Genomic DNA, 18,716 nt, shown 5'->3' with positions numbered 1-18,716 from the left:
AGAGGTTCTGCTTCTCAGGAGGGTCACACCCTAATACAAGACCACTTCCTGTTATGCAACAAATAAACTTTATGATTCAATGTTGGGCTAATGCCACAGCCACAAAAAGACATTTCTCCCAGCTGCTAGACAGCAAGCCTTATCTAGACATGGAGGACAGCCTCCTCATGGAGGACAGTGATATGCAAAGTGTTCAGTCTTTGTCAAACTGCTGACAGTCGGCCGGGTAGAGGAGGAGAAGAAGACCCATGAGAAGCAGGTTTCATGGTGTAATGGTTAGCACTCTGGACTTTGACTCCAGTGATCTGAGTTCAAATCTCAGTGGAACCTTTAGTTTAGTTTGGACAGTAATACTGGTGTCCTTTCTGCTTTCTCTAAAAATTCAGGGCTCACTTTGCAGATTTCCAGTCAGCATGTTGTAACTGAATAACTATCAGAGTGTATCAGAAGGAGAAGTTACATAAAGATAGAATTTAAATCTCTCTCCTAAATGACACCTTAATCTGGGATTAATAATGAGTATAAAAGTAGCTGAAGACATAATTTAGTATTATAACACATACCTCCTTTATAGGGCTGTCTTGATAACTGCCTCTCATTTCCACCTGTTGTCTGTTCCATTTGCACAACAGCAGCTGAAACTGATCCACAATCAGTGTTGATCCTAACTGGACAGGCTGGTTTCACACAAGTGTGACTGACTTTTTGGGGCAATATTATAACAAATACTTATGAGACATTATATAAAAAGAAAGGTCAGTGCATCATGACTTTAGCTCCATTCAAAGCTTTAGGAGGCTTCATGGCCTCCATCACTCCATAAGACTGTTCCATCTGTTCTGCATCTCTGATATGTGCTGGGACGTGGTGGCTTGGATGTTTCACTGCAGCTCATCTAGTAATAATGTGTAACACATATATGAACATCAAGCTAATCATGTCATGCTAAACCGAGTCCTTGGAAGAGCAGAAGCTGTGAACAGACCTCATGGAGCAATGGTAGCACGTCTGAGTCCAGATCAGAAGGTTGCATGTTCAAATCATGTCAGGGTCACTGGTTTTATGTAATTTAGTCCTCTTTCTGTTCACACCAGGTCCACTAGAGCTCTCAGACTCCTCCACTGCACTGAAGTCTGGGTAGTTTTCACTTGAAGCAGAATGTCGGCTTTCTCCTGTGTTTTCTGGTTAAATTACTGCACATTCAGGGAAAACAGAGTTAGAGTTAAATAGAGCAAAAAATCCTGAGTCATCGATCTGCGTTCGTTTAGAGGGCCGAAAGGGAGCAAGTGTGAAAACACCCTAAATTTTAATCTTAAGTGGGACCAACACTCCCCCGAGTAGCTTCTTCAGTTCTGCAGTGACAATTCCTTCCTTCCTGATGTGATGTTGCTCCTTCTTCTTCCCCTCTGAGCTGGTCGGTACAGTTTGAGCTCTGTGCTGCAGCCATTGCGACAGCCATCGCACCTCAGAGTGATCCAGCAGTGCCTCATGTTCAGCAGCATACAGTGAGCAGCTTTAATCTCTGGATTGACAGACTTTATCTGCGCAGTAACTTGCAGAACAGAAAGTCTTCCAAAATATCTCCTTTCCAGGGATAGCACACCAAAACTATCAACTGAGCAGCACTGGAGATGCTCTGCTCTGTTGATTCATCCAACTGAAAGGAACATTTCTTACATGATCGCAGTCTATCCAGCAGCTGTGCCTGAATGTCAGCTGAGAGATCTTCTGTTCTCCTCCTCACCATGTCATATGAAAAAGGTACAACTTTCAGTTTATTAGCTGCCTCTGTGCCAAGCAAAAGCTCACACCAGTCAGATCTCTGTCCACCTGTACGGTCACAAATCCGGGGGCAGAGACGCTGTTTTCCGGGATGTCTGGGTGCAGTCCTTTTTTTCTAGCTCTGGACAGGAGCTGTATCCACCCTGAAGGACGGCGCCACAGGAAGTTAAAAGGCACTTTGACTCTGGTGGGACTCGAACCCACAACCTTTGAATCACTTCTCCTGTGTTTATCTAGAAGTCCAATGCGCTATCCATTGTGCCACAGAGCCACAAAGCAGTTCATTTGTTTGTCCTAGAATGAAAGGCAGAAATCCGGAATAAGCAGCAGCATTCCAGAATAGTCAACAGAATTCCGGAATTATACGTAGAATTCAGGAGTAACAGTCAGTATTCTGGCAAGTCAGCAATCCAGAAGGGAAGGCAACATCAGCAGTGGCTCAGTGGTAGAGCAGGGTTGTGTGTCCTTGACCCACATTGCCTCCAGTGCTGGTCATTGTATGACACTGCTTGGCAGCAGCCTTAAGCAATTTCCCTTTTTTTACACTTACACAAGTTTTTAGTTACATGTTATATATGGAGTGAAGAGTAACGCAATTTCAATTCTCTGTATGTCCAGCACATATAGCAGATTTGACAATAAAGCTGACTTTGAATTAAAACAAGTGAGTTGTAAAAAAAAAATCACCCCCCATACAATTGACACTAGAAGAGAACCTATCATTTGAGACCAGAATGTTTTTTTGTACCAGGCTGTAAACATGTTCATTTCTGCTGTGAAGTTGGACATTTTAACATGGGAGTCTATGGGTAATAACACACGTGAATTACAATTTTTCACACATGTCGTAAACATTCCAGACTAGTGGTTAAGACCTTCAAAACTCAGTGTGTAACATTGTTGGTAAAAACTGTTTGCTTTGGCATGTTTGTAGAGAAGATTGAAGTAAGGCGTCTGGACTTGTAGAGTTTTCCTGAAGAGGTTTCGCTGCTCATCCAAGCAGCTTCATCAGTTGTTGATCTGTTGGTGGGGAAACATGGTTTATATGTGGTTGCAGACCTCAGTGGGTGGTCTGGATAAAACTCACAAACAATAGCACTAAATGTTTCCATAACTACCTGTGATGATCTGGCTGCCTGTGCCAGGTGTGTCTAATGACTGGCTAACGACTATGAGACTGCTGGTAGACAGCCCATTGTTCTTGCTGTTAGCATGTGACTTGGAGTGAAACTTCCTGGGAATGGATGAAATAACTGCTTTGTATGTGGTAGAAAGATGAGGCCACCACCTCGAGAAGGTTTTACCAGCTTAACATAGATGGCTTCCTTGACTTCCTCTCTGTCTAAAATGTGAACATTGTTGTCCTCAAAGGAGTGTCCTTTGTCTTTGAGGTGGAGGTGAACAGCTGAGTCTTGTCCTGAGGAGGTGGCTCTCCTGTGCTGAGCCATTCTTCTGTGGAGTGGTTGTTTAGTTTCTCCAATGTACAGATCAGAGCATTCCTCACTGCACTGGACTGCATATATGATATTGCTGTGTTTCTCCCTGGGAGTTTTATCCTTTGGGTGAACCAGTTTCTGTCTCAGGATTGTCCTGCAGTGGAGACTGCAACCTTAACACAGCGCCTTGGAAGAAAAGCAGACTTGCAGAATGAAAGGCAGCATTTCGGAATGAAAAGCATTCCAGAATGAAATTCAAATTTCCGGAATGAAAGGCAGTAATCCAGAATAAGTGGCAGCATTCCAGAATAGACATCAGTATTCTGGAATGATAGGCAGAATTCCCGAATAACACTGTATAGTGGAACAGAAGTCAGCAAGACATCATTCTGGAATGAAAAGCATCCCAGAATGGAAGAAAGCATTCCCAAATGAAAGGCAGAAATCTAGAATGAGAGCATCCTGGAATAGACATCCATCCACCCACTCCAGAATGATAGGCAGGATCCTGGAATGGTAGACAAAATTCTGGGATTAAACCCCTAACCCAACAGCGGCCTGTGATGTCATGGAAGCGTGCGTTCCAAAATGGAAGGCAACATTCCAGGACAAAAGTCAGCTAACAGAATGAAAAGCAGATTTGCGGAATGAAAGACACCATTCCAGAATGAAAAGCAGTCCATAATGAAAGACAAAATTTTGGAATGAAATGCAGAAATCCAGAATAAACAGTAGCATTCCAGTATAGACATCAGTATTCCGGAATGATAGGCAGAATTCCCGAATAACATCATAACATCATTTAATCAATAGGGCTCGACCGATTAGCTCGATCCCCATACGGCCAATCTGTGTTTTCATTGTTGAAGCGTGGACATGCCTGTTTCACTTACTGTGTGCTGGTTGGTACATTGGACTCAAGGATTGGTTTTTGAAGACACTCCTCCAAGTGGTGTCTTCAGTTCTGCTACTATTCTGGTTGGGAATCTGAGTTTTATGTGTTCAGGATCTCTGTGGGTGGATCTTGCAGGAAATCAGACTTTTAATCTGAGGGCCCAGGGTTCAAGTCCCTCTTCAGGAGCAACACTATATATTCCTAACCAGAAATCTTTGTACATATCTTAACCAATGTCAAACTAAGAAAAACATGTGCTTTGTGTTGTTCTTCCACCAACTGAAACATGAAAAGCAAGAAGTCACATGTGGCTCGTTGGTCTAGGGGTATGATTCTCGCTTTGGGTGCGAGAGGTCCCGGGTTCAAATCCCGGACGAGCCCTTATCTTTGAAATTCAGTAGATTGGATGTCTGTCTCATGTTTACATTTACAGGAATAATCTTCAACCCAAATAGGTTCATATTCCAATTTAGACCCTGTAAACAGCAGTCTGCTCAAACTCCTAGAAGCAATCATTCTAGAACTGATATTGTTTCTTCAAGAGAAGAAGTCTTTGCACTGAGGACTAACGTCGGAAGTAAAGGCTCTGTGTTAGCCTAAGCAGCACTTGTATGCAGGGGTACAGCCAGTGCTTAAGTGTAGTTAATGTGAAACAATACAGTCGCGATTTATTGAAGTGAAGCAGTCGGCATATTTTCACGATATATTTTATTTTTTATATCGTTTTTGTCTGCTGGTGGGTGCCTGCTCCCCTGCGTGTGTGTCTGTGCTGCTGGGTGTGCATCGGGCTGGAACTGTGCCGTACGTGACAGACAGCAGGGGAGACCTGTAAACGTGCTGAAATGACTTTGTTTAGTAAAAGGAAAAGGTATAAACGTGTTCTATTGTAAGGGGACCACCTGCATGCAGATGTACTTTAATACGTGGATTAGGCTACTACTAAATCCATAGGCGTCGCTACCATTATATCAGAGGGGGACGTGCCCCCCCACATTTTAAAACGGCCCGTTTGGACCCCCCCACATTTAGTGAGTAGGAAACTCCACCTAATGCTGTCTCGATTGCTCGTGAAAAACTCTGTTCCACTAAGTTCGTAAGAGAATAACCTCACCACTGAAATCCACTCCATGTTTTCCTGGTTACCACAGCGCTGCAATACCGTTACTATAGTAACGGACCTAACAAAGCCAGTGGCTTTCTTCGAGCGAGCGTAAAACACCGTAAAGAGAACCGTCAGTGCTGGTCGAAGCTGGAGGAGGTAACGTCAGTGTCATCCCACAAAGTCCAGCTCATGCTGAAGCCTTACTGTTTGTCACATGGCCCCAGGTGACGTTTGGTTGATGTTAAATCAACTTAGAAAAGTTGGGAGGAAGCTGCTGTTTACTTCCAGTTACAGTAGATGGTATTATTTGTCTGATGACATGTTGTTGCCTTTTCTGCTGCCTCCCCACACACAATGGACATGAGGAGATTCTAACAAAGACACGGAGAGTTAGAGTTGTTTTCAGCATTAACCCATGTTGTAATAAGGCCAGGTTAGCTCCTGTTAGCCTGCTAGCTTCAGCCTCGCCGAGCCAGTGCACAGCCACCTGCTCATATTCTTATCAGCAAGAATAAAACACATGTGATGGACCGTCAGGACACAGTGGAGCATTATATGAACAGGGAAACACTGATGCAGCAGATGAGGCAGGGCATCATTATAAACACATCCACAAGGTTTGTTGTGAATTCAGCAGTTTTATAAGCAAATAAAAATAAGGACATGCATCTTTTTGTAAGTTAGTATTTTTAGTGTTTCAGTATTATCTGCATTAAGCAGTTTGGTTCATTTTTCTATGGGATTTGCCAGTTTTTTGTCTCTGTAAATGAGAGAAGGCCTCAGATATGGAGGCTGTTAGTGTAGCAGCACCAGTATGTTTGACAAAACTGTTGTTTCACTTGTAATTAGTTTGTCACCGAGTTTTTGTTGAATCTGTCTCTGAAATAGTCATTAAGTGTTTACTTCTGTAGGTAAAATAGTTTAACAACCTGTTAAAATCCACAGGAAATCTCAACTACTTCATATTATTACTATATATACTGATTAGGGTTGGGCGATATTGGCAAAAAAATTAATCACGATTAATTGTGGCATTTAGCCGATAACGATTAATTTGACGATTAATTGATGACAGTTGCACTTACATGTTTTTGACTCTAAATTGGCACAGTGTTCTAGCATGATACCGACAAATCATCAGTCAAGTTAACTACTTCATTCTAACAGGCTAAGCTGGTGATTAGGCACCAACCAGCCATGGAAATATGTATTGATAATATTGAGGCACAAACTGCTTCAAAATAATAATGAAGCAAACATTTAAAGTAACTTTGTCCTTCAAATGTTTTTATCTTAAGGTCACAAAGCATGTCAACATTAAAATTAAACAGACAAATAGACAAACAAAGTTCAGAAAAGTCACATCAGTGATTATTAAAGTTAAAACATGTGTCTGCGCAAATGAACCTGTGACTGGAATATCTCCCACACTAGTGCATGTTTTCACTCAGACTGTAGAACAGCAGCAGAAAAAACAAACAAATAAACAAACCGGACAATTTCACATTTAAATGTGTGTCTGTGCAAATCAACCTACGTTACGTTCTTCCAGCGCTTCGTTTGGTCGTAAGCAGCACAATGACTAAACGTACCGCGGATTCTCGGCTGAGTGGAATTCTTTCCAATATCTGCTGGAGGAGACTTCGCTGTTGTAATGTTTCCTATCTTGCTGTGGAGTCCGTAAATAAAGATCGGAGTTTATTCATTTGATACGAGCAAAAATTCAATTAATTATTAATTAATTGGTAATTAATTAATTAATTGGTAATTAATTAATTAATGTAAAATGAAAACTCACATTTCCTGCTTCAAAATAATAATGAAGCAAACATTTAAAGTAACTTTGTCCTTCAAATGTTTTTATCTTAAGGTCACAAAGCATGTCAACATTAAAATTAAACAGACAAATAGACAAACAAAGTTCAGAAAAGTCACATCAGTGATTATTAAAGTTAAAACATGTGTCTGCGCAAATGAACCTGTGACTGGAATATGTCCCACACTAGTGCATGTTTTCACTCAGACTGTAGAACAGCAGCAGAAAAAACAAACAAATAAACAAACCGGACAATTTCACATTTAAATGTGTGTCTGTGCAAATCAACCTACGTTACGTTCTTCCAGCGCTTCGTTTGGTCGTAAGCAGCACAATGACTAAACGTACCGCGGATTCTCGGCTGAGTGGAATTCTTTCCAATATCTGCTGGAGGAGACTTCGCTGTTGTAATGTTTCCTATCTTGCTGTGGAGTCCGTAAATAAAGATCGGAGTTTATTCATTTGATACGAGCAAAAATTCAATTAATTATTAATTAATTGGTAATTAATTAATTAATTGGTAATTAATTAATTAATGTAAAATGAAAACTCACATTTCTTTATAGCCATTCAATTCTGTGTGAGAGTAACTACAACTAACAATACTGTTTTGTGCTACTACTGTTTTCAAGGTGAATGATGACTTCTTGCAGATCACCACAAAGCCGCTGCATTGAAGTTCATGGCCCAGCTGAGGTGACATTCCTTATTATTGCCGAGGGGATCACTGGCTTAAAATGTCTACATGCAGCCTCTACTTTCACTCCTGCCTTACAGCCCCTGTACTTCTTCCTCAGCTCTCCCTGGACATTGGTCCTCAGTGCAGTGCAGTTCTAGAATGATTGCTTCTAAGAGTTTGAGCAGACAGCTGTTTACAGGGACTAAGTTGGAATATGAACTTATGTGCTGTAAATGTAAACATGAAGCAGCCATCCTATCTACTGAAGTTCAAAGATGAGGGCTCGTCCGGGATTTGAACCCGGGACCTCTCGCACCCAAAGCGAGAATCATACCCCTAGACCAACGAGCCATGTGTGACAGCTTTTTTTTCATGTTTCAGTCAGTGGAAGAACAACACAAAGCACATGTTCTTCTTAGTTTGACATTGGTAAAGTTATGAACAAAGATTTCTGGTTAGGAATATAAAGCCGCTGCATTGAAGTTCATGGCCCAGCTGAACCACTTCTCAAAGAAGCTTCTGTAAGTTTCCCAGAACAAAGGAGGAACTTCAATATTAATGAAAGATTCACATGTTTATGTGATGCTCAGGATCAACATGAGTGTTGTGTGTTTGTGTTTTTTAACCCTATAGGAGGGCAGCTTACACGTTCTGAAGACAGGAGCCCAGCGATGTGGGGGTTTCATCCAACTTAATTTGGTATATTGAAATGCAAAGGTTTATGTCCTGGAGGAATTTTATGCACCTTACTGTTTCTATTTCTGCTGCATTTATTGGATGGAAAATTCAATTTAATTGAGTTCAGCTGATACATGACCTCATCAGGTGACTGCTGCTATGACCTAAGATAAGATAAGAGATAAGATAAGATAAAACTTTATTAATCCCGAAGGAAATTCTTGTGCCAGAGGTATCAAGTTACATTAAATGCAGTTAAGTACAGAGTATAAGTGTCACTATAATCCAAAATAAGAGTACAGTACGCAGTATGAGCACAATATATGATACATGGATACAAATATGGAGATGTAAGGTGCTAAGTAAACATAAATATAGACCAGTGGAGGGAATGACAGTGATGCCTGACATGATTATCTAGCGCTTCTCCCTACAGAAAGGGGAGGAGTTATACAGTCTGATGGCCACTGGCAGGAAGGACCTCCTGTGGCGTTCTGTGCTGCTCCTCGGTAGTCTCAGTCTACCGCTGAATGTGCTCCTGTAGGACAGCAGTGTGTCGTGCAGGGGGTGAGACGTGTTGTTACGAATACTGAGGAGTTTCCTCAGTATCCTCCTCTCCGTCACCTCCACCACAGACTCCAGCTCCACTCCCAGCACCGAGCCAGCCTTCCTAATGAGCTTGTTGAGTCTGTTGGTGTCGGCCGTCTTCATCCTGCTGCCCCAGCACACTACAGCGTAGAAGATGACGCTGGAGACCACCGAGTGGTAAAACATCTGCAGCATGGTCTGGCAGACGTTAAAGGACCTGAGTCTCCTCAGTAGATACAGGCGACTCTGTCCCTTCCTGTATATTGCCTCTGTGTTTGTGGACCAGTCCAGTTTGTGGTCAATGTGGACACCCAGGTATTTGTAGCTGTCCACAATGTCCACGTTGGTACCCTTGATGCTGACCGGGTTAGGGAGTGTCTGGTGCTTCCTGAAGTCCACCACCAGCTCTCTTGTCTTTGTGACATTCAGTTGCAGGTGGTTCTGTCTGCACCACTCCACGAAGCTGTCCACCACACTCATATACTCCGCCTCCCGACCTCTGCTGGTACAGCCCACAATGGCAGAATCATCCGAGAACTTCTGCAGGTGGCAGGACTGTGAGCAGTGTCTGAAGTCCGATGTATAGAGTGTGAACAGGAATGGAGACAGTACCGTGCCCTGGGGTGCCCCCGTGCTGCTCACTATCGTGTCCGAGACGGTGTTCCTCAGCCTCACAAATTGTGGTCGACCTGTAAGATAGTTAGTGATCCAGGTGTCCAGTGGGGTCTCTACCTGCATGTCCAGGAGCTTCATATTCAAAAGGGCAGGCTGCACGGTGTTAAACGCACTGGAAAAATCAAAGAACATGATTCTAACAGTGTTACCTGCCTCCTCCAAGTAGGTGTGTGCTCTGTGCAGCAGGTAGATGATGGCGTCCTCCACTCCAATACGGGGCTGGTAAGCAAACTGCAGGGGGTCCAGCGATGGTTCCACAACAGCACGCAGGTGTTTCAGGACCAGCCTCTCCAGAGACTTCATCACATGTGAAGTCAGAGCAACTGGTCTGTAGTCGCTGTGTGTGCTTGGATGTTTGGTCTTGGGCACAGGAACAAGGCATGTTGTCTTCCACAGGGCAGGGACAGTCATCAGGCCCAGACTCAGGGAGAAGATGTGCTGGAAGACCCCACACAGCTGTGTGGCACAGTCCCTGAGAACTCTGGGGCTGAGTCCATCCGGTCCTGCAGCTTTTCCCGGTCGTAGGCGACTGAACTCCCTCCTCACATCTTCTGTGGTGATGGTAACTGTGGACACAGAAGAGCAGAGAGAGAGATCTGATGGGGGAGGGTGGGGGGTTGTTAATGGAAGGTGGGGTAAGGGGGGCAGGGTGATGTTATTGATGGGAAGGTGAAACTGGTTAGTATGGTTAGGGGGAGGGGGAGGAGGAGGTACATTGTTGTTATAGACAGGTGTTAATGGTGCATCACAGGGAGGGGGAGGGTGGTCAGGGAGTGGACTATCAAACCTGTTGAAAAACAGGTTCAGCTGGTTGGCCTCCTGCAGATCTCCATCCATCAGCTGGTCAGAGATCCTATTGTGGCCGGTGATGGTTCGCATGCCACTCCATACCTCCCTCAAGTTGTTCCGGGCAAGTTGGCTCTCCAGCTTCCTCCTGTAGCTCTCCTTGCCCTCTCCAATCTTCTCCCTCACCTCTGCCTGGGCCCTCCTCATCTCCTCTCTGTCTCCACTCAAGAAGGCTGTCTTCTTTCTGTTGAGTGATGCCTTGATGTCCTTTGTTGGTTGTCAGCATTCCTTCCATTCCATTGCAGCAGCATGAAAACAAGGTCCTGAGCAGCATAACAATAGATAAAGTAGAAATAAAGACTATGTACAGAGCAACCATAAGATATGCAGATATACAGATGAGAAATGTACAGAGATGTATTATGTCCTGTTATGATATCATGAAAAACTCTGAGTATTACACTGTAGGTGAGGATGTTATTGTCAACTATGCCTGTTGACATGACAAAAACTGAAAGAAAACTAGAAAGTGGTAAGTGCTCTTGTTTCAAATGTGATGTGCACTGTACCACTGAAGCTCGTCTGTGAAGTGTAGTGCCTCTGTGTGTATGTCACAGTGATGTTAACAGAAGTCAGATAGGTCTGTTAACACATATAAAAACAACATGCTGAACAACAGCATAGATGTGAAGGTGAATATATGTCCCCTCACATGTTCCTCAGTTAAAAGAGTCATTGCATTGGCCGGGAATCGAACCCGGGCCTCCCGCGTGGCAGGCGAGAATTCTACCACTGAACCACCAATGCTGTGAAAAGCTGACATCTAGTGGTGCCATCGCAGGTTGCAGCCTCCTCATTCCAAAATCAATCCCTACTCCACATAAAGTCAAAAGTTATAAATTCACCTCATTACATGAGCGGTTGTGTGTAATGACGCGGCTCACCAGCAGAGGGCGTGTGACGGAGCAACAAGCAGAAACTACAGAGGAGAAGAGACACAAGCATCCACAGATCAGAACAGACACACTCAGCTCTTCTCTCTGAGACCATGATGATACGTCACATATCATCACTGCACATGTTTTTGGCTGCACGTCTGGAAATGAGAGGAGACAGAACATTATCATACATGTTGCATAAGTAAAGTCACATGACATGCACCACTGTAAATAAAGGAAACCACATATTTTTAAGACTCTTAGAGCACAGAGCCCAAGAAATAATATAATCTAAAGCTCACAAGACACAAGTCGAACAGAACAGAACAGAACAAATACTTTATTTATCCCAAACTGGGAAATGTTTTCTATTGCAGCAGCAATGTACAGGGTCAGTATCATCCTATCTGGTGGTAAAAGTCTTTCTCCCCGTCGGGGAATCGAACCCCGGTCTTCCGCGTGACAGGCGGAGATACTATCCACTATACTAACGAGGAATGCTGACAAATGCTGACACCATCTGTCATAGCAGCAGCCACCTGGTGTGGTCATGTGTCAGCTGGGGTGTGACGGAGTGGCTACGTCAGTAACTGTGGGCAGACTGCAGGTGTGTGTGCACCCAGACACACACAGGTCCCAGCTGAGAGCAGCCGGACCTTCCTGTCCTCCTGTCCATCGCTGTCCAAGGTGAACCGACACCACCAGACCACAGGGCCATTATTTATTTAGCAGGAAAGAAGAAGATGCTCTGCAGCATTCAGGTGTGTTAACACAGTGCAGAGAGAGGAAGACATGAACAATGGTGTCAGAGCAGCAGCTGTTGCTGCATCAACCTGGAAATCAAACTGTTTATATATATGCACAAACTGTACGTTCATAAGTCACATGACATGCACACTGTAAATAAAAAGGAAACCACATATTTTAAGACTCTTAGAACACAGACAGAAGTATGAATTATATATGGTTACAATCAAAAATAATTGAATGCAAATAAATGATTTTGTGAAATTTAAATCAAAACCTAAAAACACCAGAATCAGCAAATCACATGTTTGCATTACAGTGGTCCCTCCTATAACCAGTTCACCTCTCACCTTGTTTTTCTCTTACAGCTCATTGAGTTCTGGTCCGGATAGTCCGTAGACCAGTGTCAGTCCATCTCCAGAATGCAGAATGCTGCTGAAAACAGGTTTGATCTTTGGTTTCATTCTGTAATACTGGACTTATTTCCTACGAAGGTTTGAACTCTGACAGTGTTTAAACAGAGAGAACGGAGTTTAAAGTGTGCAGTGAGGGGTTCACAGCCTTAAAGCATCTAGAATAATCAAACATGGAGCTGACTACTTCCAGAGCTCCGCTGTCATGGCTCTGCAGGAGGCCAGCACCTGGTCGGCCTGTTCGAGGACACCAACCTGTGCGCCATCCACGCCAAGAGGCTCACCATCACGCCCAAAGACATCCAGCTGGCCCGCTGCATCCACGGAGAGAGAGCTTGAAGTGTCCGCGGCTCCTCAAACCGCGGACCAGAGAAGTAATGAGCGTCAGTGCTGAGTTACAGCGAGACTCAACTGGTGAAAACACCGAATACGGCGCAATATGGCAGAGAAATTACCAGTGAGTCGGAAAAGCCACAACCAGAAAATGTCTTGATGCAGAAAGATGTGAGACAAGAGTGGTTATCGGTACGACTTCACCTGGCGACGACTGGCCGAGCAGAAGCGGCTACATGCTACGCTGCGGTGGCCACAGTACTTCCAGACAGGTAGGCTGATCACGTATGAGTTTTTTATTATTAGTATGTTTCATCACTGCGTAGCCAGTTTACTCAGCGTTCAGTTACTTGTTGAGCTGAATGTTTTGCCAGTAGGAGAAGACGCTGTCAGCTTTCACCAGGCTACGTTTGCTAACGTGATGCTAACGTGATGCTAACAGGCTCTGGTCGGCAGCTTTCTGCCTTTTATGCAGGTTTTATTCCATTTACCAGTTTTTCTGAGTGTCTGTTTAATCGGTAATCAAACGAACTTGACGTGGATACCCTTGCTGTTGTTGGTAAATATGAAAATAATTATTGAAATGAAACCTGAAAATAAACAATTTATTCAAAAGAATTTCAAAGTTGATTCAAAAAGAATTTTGAACTGAAAAAAATCAACATCAAAACATAAATGTTCAGTTTCAAATTTTAGTGTTTGAATGAATTTTATTCTTTCAGGTGAACAAAACTTATGACCCCGATTTGGCGCCATAGGAGGCGGTCCTTGAACACACCATGAGAACCGCGGAGACTCAATCCAAGGCAGCTCCTCTGCAGGCTGAATGTTCCGCTCGTGTTTTCTGTGTGGATGAAAGAGTCCAGATGAGTGTGGGAGCAGCGCTGCAGGCCGACAGTGAAGGAGCTGCTAGCGGACTGTGTCTCTTCATGTTCAGCTCATGTGGAGCTCTGATGATCTCTGCACTTTGCTGCTGGAGAGAGTCCGCGCGCTGCGCAGCGGCTTCTCCCTCTTCTTCCTCTCAGAGATGAAGTCAGACTATCAGAGCTCCATCAGAAGCTGTTTTCCAGCTGAGCCGCATGTTGCTTCAGAGACTCAGAGGACAACCCGACATCTGCTGACGTCACTTTGTCCCAGAGTCCGGCTGTTGCAAGTAACACAACTTGTTTGGAAACAGCTGCTCATCTGCTATAAAGCAGCCATCCAACCTTCTACCTATCCTACCTTCTGGTTGCCATGGTGAGGGTCAGGACTCGTCACCATGTTTTCTTTGTTATGACCACAGGACGGCACACACGTGCCTGAAAAAAACGTCTCGAACTACCCTAAACTTCCACACAAACATGGAGCCAGGATGTGTGAGCGCTCCGTCCGTTTGATAAGATTTAAACCGTGTTTTATCTGTTAGGTGGTTTAAACGTGTTTCACTGGTGCAGCTCCGCTCTCATCTTAACGATGATTATCTCGGTGCTGTATTTCAAAGACTGTTTTAACAAGAATTTATAAAAGACTCTGGTGGCTGATTTTGGCTTTAGTTATCTCCAGTTTCTTCTCTGGTCCTCAGGTAATTTTAATTAACACCTTTGGAAGTGTTAACAACATGGAACAGACCTCTGAGCTTTTGGGGCTGTTGTCTGCTCTGAATCTGTAAAGATGAGAATGTTTGGTTCTATTTCCAGACATCATCATCATCATCATCCAGTAAGAACATAAAATAACACGTGCAGCCGGCTGAGATTTCTGTTCAGCAGCATCTCCTGGTTTTGGTCCTCAGAGCTTTGTCCGTGCTCTGACGGGTCTCTGCCTGCAGTGTGAGTCACACTGAGCTGTGCTGCTAACAGACCCACTCAGGCTGCTGCTGGCATTGATCACTCCGCTCCAGCTGCTGGCTGAAGAACGGCAGGAAGTTAATCGACCTCTGCTGATTGGATCAGAGAGCTGGTTTACATGGTAGATGGGTTCTTTCACAGGAACATCATGGAGGTCGTCGTTGGCGGTCTGGACGGGACAGAAGTGTCCCACAGAGAGTCGGTCCACCTCCTGTTCATGTCAGAAGCTGGCTGCAGTTCCCCTACAGGGCGCTGTGAGACAGTCATCTAGTTACCTGTTGGCCAATAGTGTATTGATCATATATTTATATATTTTAGAACTGGATTATCTAAATGACCTTTTATCTGCTCATGGCTGCTGATTGGTCAGTTCACATTGGACCGATGGTGACAGACCTCCATCGGTGGTTCATGTGTCTATGTACGGGCTGTGCTGCAGATTGACTCTGAACAGTCTGGACGGCGCCCCCTATAGACAGGAACTTCTCTCCATGCTGGAGTTCTTTGGACAGCAGCTTTCAAAGAATACTCAGCAGCTGATTGGATGAACCAGCTGTAATTTAGTACACTTGTCATGACCCTTTGTTTGGTTGGGTCTGTTTTCATTTGAACCCTTGCTTTCCTTGGTATGTCTAGTTATTTTGGTGTGTTTGTGTTTTCCTGGGTTTGTCCTGCTTCCTTGTGTATCCTTGTCTGTTTTACTTCCTGGTGTTTTCCCTCCTTCCTCCCGCCCTGCATTGTTTCACCTGTGTCCTGTTAACCCTTGTTCATCTGTATCATGTATTTAGGTCTTGCTCTCCTCTTTGCGCCTGTTCCCGTCTGTGTTTCTGTCCTCCATGTTTCCAGTGTTTATTTGGTTTGTTAACTTCTTCTTCTTCTTCAGAGCTTCAGGCTTGCTGTCAACAAGTGGAAAATACGTAAAGATCTTGTGTGTTTTACTCACAGCTTTGTGATGCTGCTGTCTCCTCTGCAGTAAGCTGTGCAGGGAGACAGGAATTCAAAGAACAGAGGTGTTGGTGCTGTTTTTCAGGCCGTCTGCAGGGTGATAAGGTGCTGGCTCCTGGATTAATACAGGGTAAATTAAAATGATCAGACTGTGTGAGAGAAAATTTAAAAACAGCCTTTCCTCTGGAGTAAACCTCAGAGTCTCTGTGGGCCACACGTCTGTTCCTTCTAAGGAAATGGTTTAAATAAAGTAATAATTCACACTTTGGAGGAAGGTTCCATTTAAAGTATGGTGCTGCTATTTTAGTTTCTAGAAAGATAATCGGGGTGCAGCTTCAGTCTTTCTGTAGGAATACTGAAGTTTTAAATCTGGTGTCTCCACAGACAGGAGGAGGGAAACATCTGTAACCATGGAGATGGAGGAGCTGCTGGCAAAGGAAGCACCCCCGTCAAAAAAAAAAACCTGTCCAAGAGCTGTAAGGAAACGCCACGTCTGTGTTAGTAAACTAGCTTAAATATGTAACTCAAAGATACCCACAGGTATGCCAGTCAGAGGAGAGCTCACCTGTAGACGCTTGCTGTTAATTTCTTTGGTATTGATACATGTTCTGTTTCTTTTCTGAATGCTGGCTTCATGCAGGCGTCACATCCTTCTCAGCTGATTTCCACCAGAATTGAGAGCCGGGCTGGTTGGAGTGGAAGTCTGAAGCATTAAAATGACAGAACCTTCCTGTTAGCGGTGATGCTAACAGTCCTGGTGACCACTGTGTAAAAAAAGGACCAGTGTGGGTGGAGGGGATGTTCCTGCGTCACTCACTACCAACAACAGGTATGTACACACACATCATTCCAGCAGCTGGAAATATGGAGGACACGCTGACTGTGAGCTACTGTCTGTGACACATTAATAACATCAGTGAAAGCAGCTACAGCCTAGCGGTACGTCCACCTGTTTGTGGAAATATCAAAGCTGTTGTGTGTTTAGAAAGAAGTCACACACAGTTTTTTATTTGCATGTTTTACTGTGTGAAGCCAAAAAAAGTCTCCAGGCAGGCGACATTAGCCGCCCTCCTCCTCCTCCTCTCCCCTCTCTGCCTCATGTTTCTGTCAGCTCACATTGTGTAGAAGCCCGTCAGCGCTGTGGCTGAGAGGGAGAGTCCACCGAGTCAGACACCTCTTGTTATCTTGGGGACTGAACTTGTGGGAGTTGTGGCTGTCAGGACTCACAGAGCATGAGGCCGCCGAGGGCAGCCGGGGCGCAGAGAACAGGCTGCAGGCTGCTTTAGTCCAGTTCACACTGTGAAGGGCCACTCCATTAGCTGTCATATTTATCTGGTCATCAGTGTTCCCCCTCTCATTACTGTTGTACAGTGTTTTCTCACCAGCCTCCACCTGCCAACAGCTACACCTTTTGGAGGAGAGTCTGAGCTGCCAGTTTGCTGCCTGTGATAAACAGAGCTCGGCTGCTTCATGCTTACATCCTGACGTCTTTGATCAGAAATCTCATTGTGTGTCACACAAACAGCGTTTTTAATTAACGCCACCGAGGACAGTTTGTTAGGTCCATCGAATCAAAGTGTTGGTGGAGCTGTTTTCTGTTGACCTGTCTGTCCTCGTTCTGTCCATCATTGGAGTCATCCTGTCTTAAATCTGAGATGATGAGTAATTCTTGGCCACAGAAACTCACCTGAAACTTCCTGTCTTCGTTCTGATGCTACATTTTAGTTAGTGCAAAGTGTCAGTCCTGACACAGAAAGTTAACCTGACCCGGAGGCCTTTGGAAACATTTCCCCACATCCCCTCATTACCAGGCTCTCTGTGGAGCCTTCCTCCAGACGGAGGTGCTGCATTTTACGTAGAAACATTTCCGTCAGTTCAGCAGTGAGAGTAATGGCTTCTGGACCTCATGTGTATTAAAAATAAGCAAATGTACAGTGTAATATGGCCCGTCTGAATGTACCAGCAAGGCTAAAGTTATTTCCAGCCATCCTTTTTTTTTACGCCTGAAAGAACCTTTTCAATCAATTAATGAGGAGCCACTGACTCAGTTTGTCTTCACCTGAGGGGACCAAGCAGCAGGTGATGCTGAAGTAATTATGAAGTAAGACGAGCACAAAACGAGAACTGCAGAATGAACGGGGAACAAACGCCTGGATGTATCCTGGTTGTGTGAACAGGCTGTTTAGAGAAATAAACAGAAGCTCGGCGTCCTGCTGCGGACCCTTCTCAGCTTAAATGGACTCAATCTTTCACTTATGGAGGGCAGATTAATTTATTAGATATTACAGTTAGCCAGCGTTAGCAGCGTGGCTAAATTACAGCTATGCTAGCTGGGCTGTTGATGTCCTTGTTGTTGTTGTTGATGGATGGAGCATGGACACCTCATCACTGTTGTTGTACAAATCATTTGGCTGGCTTGTTGTTGTGCCTCTAAATTAGCTAGCTTTGCTGTTTACAGATTACATTATGAGCCAATGTTACAATTAGTAAACAACTCCAGATTAATGCAGTGTCGCCACTTCAGAGCTAGCTGGATATGCTAGGTATGCACCTGCTAATTTTACGACTAGCAAATTAGTTGATAGTTGGCAAGTTTGATATCATTTCATCTTCTAACATGATCCATGATACAAACATGTAAATAAATAAAGCATACTGAGGTGCTGATCTAACATTAATGGTTGAGCTAGGATTAGCCAGCCAGGTAGCTAAGCTAAGCTGATGGAAAATGCATCATGTTATGAGAGTCTGATTCTTTCTGATTCATACATTCTGAGTGGATTAGAGAAGAAATCCAGCTCATTCATTCATCAATTCTGCAAAAGTAAGAAATGTATTCTTTCTCTCTGAGGTCCTGATGAGCGCCTCGTTCAGGCCAGCAGTGTCCACTGATCTCCAGCTGGCCTGGGACCGGCTGTGGATCCCACAGGAGCGGCTGGAGGAAGCTGCTGGAGGCCCGGGCGCCTCTGCTCCCCCGGGCTGCTAACCCGGCACTGATGGTCCAGACAGGTCGGATCAATAAACACAGCGTTGAATGGAAATATCTGAGTAAAGCAGGGGTTTACCAAACATTC

The 18,716-nt window shown here is 44.3% G+C and overlaps 6 non-coding genes across 6 annotated transcripts; 2 read left to right on the top strand and 4 right to left on the bottom strand.

The window, feature by feature from the left end:
- The first annotated feature begins 258 nt into the window (after nt 1–258).
- Nucleotides 259–330, top strand: trnaq-uug (transfer RNA glutamine (anticodon UUG)). The gene has a single exon. It is a non-coding gene; the product is annotated as a tRNA-Gln (tRNA).
- A 1,631-nt stretch (nt 331–1,961) lies between these two features.
- trnar-ucu (transfer RNA arginine (anticodon UCU)) lies at nt 1,962–2,053 on the bottom strand. The gene is given in 2 exon segments: nt 1,962–1,997; nt 2,017–2,053. It is a non-coding gene; the product is annotated as a tRNA-Arg (tRNA).
- A 2,369-nt stretch (nt 2,054–4,422) lies between these two features.
- On the top strand, nt 4,423–4,494 carry trnap-ugg (transfer RNA proline (anticodon UGG)). Its single transcript has one exon. It is a non-coding gene; the product is annotated as a tRNA-Pro (tRNA).
- Nucleotides 4,495–7,989: 3,495 nt separating this feature from the next.
- trnap-ugg (transfer RNA proline (anticodon UGG)) lies at nt 7,990–8,061 on the bottom strand. Its single transcript has one exon. It is a non-coding gene; the product is annotated as a tRNA-Pro (tRNA).
- Nucleotides 8,062–11,173: 3,112 nt separating this feature from the next.
- trnag-gcc (transfer RNA glycine (anticodon GCC)) lies at nt 11,174–11,244 on the bottom strand. Its single transcript has one exon. It is a non-coding gene; the product is annotated as a tRNA-Gly (tRNA).
- Nucleotides 11,245–11,800: 556 nt separating this feature from the next.
- trnad-guc (transfer RNA aspartic acid (anticodon GUC)) lies at nt 11,801–11,872 on the bottom strand. Its single transcript has one exon. It is a non-coding gene; the product is annotated as a tRNA-Asp (tRNA).
- Nucleotides 11,873–18,716: the final 6,844 nt, after the last annotated feature.

The sequence above is a fragment of the Parambassis ranga genome, unplaced genomic scaffold, assembly GCF_900634625.1.
Source record: "Parambassis ranga unplaced genomic scaffold, fParRan2.1 scaffold_31_arrow_ctg1, whole genome shotgun sequence".
NCBI classification, from domain to species: Eukaryota; Metazoa; Chordata; class Actinopteri; family Ambassidae; genus Parambassis; species Parambassis ranga.
This window is presented reverse-complemented; position numbering and strand designations above follow the sequence as displayed.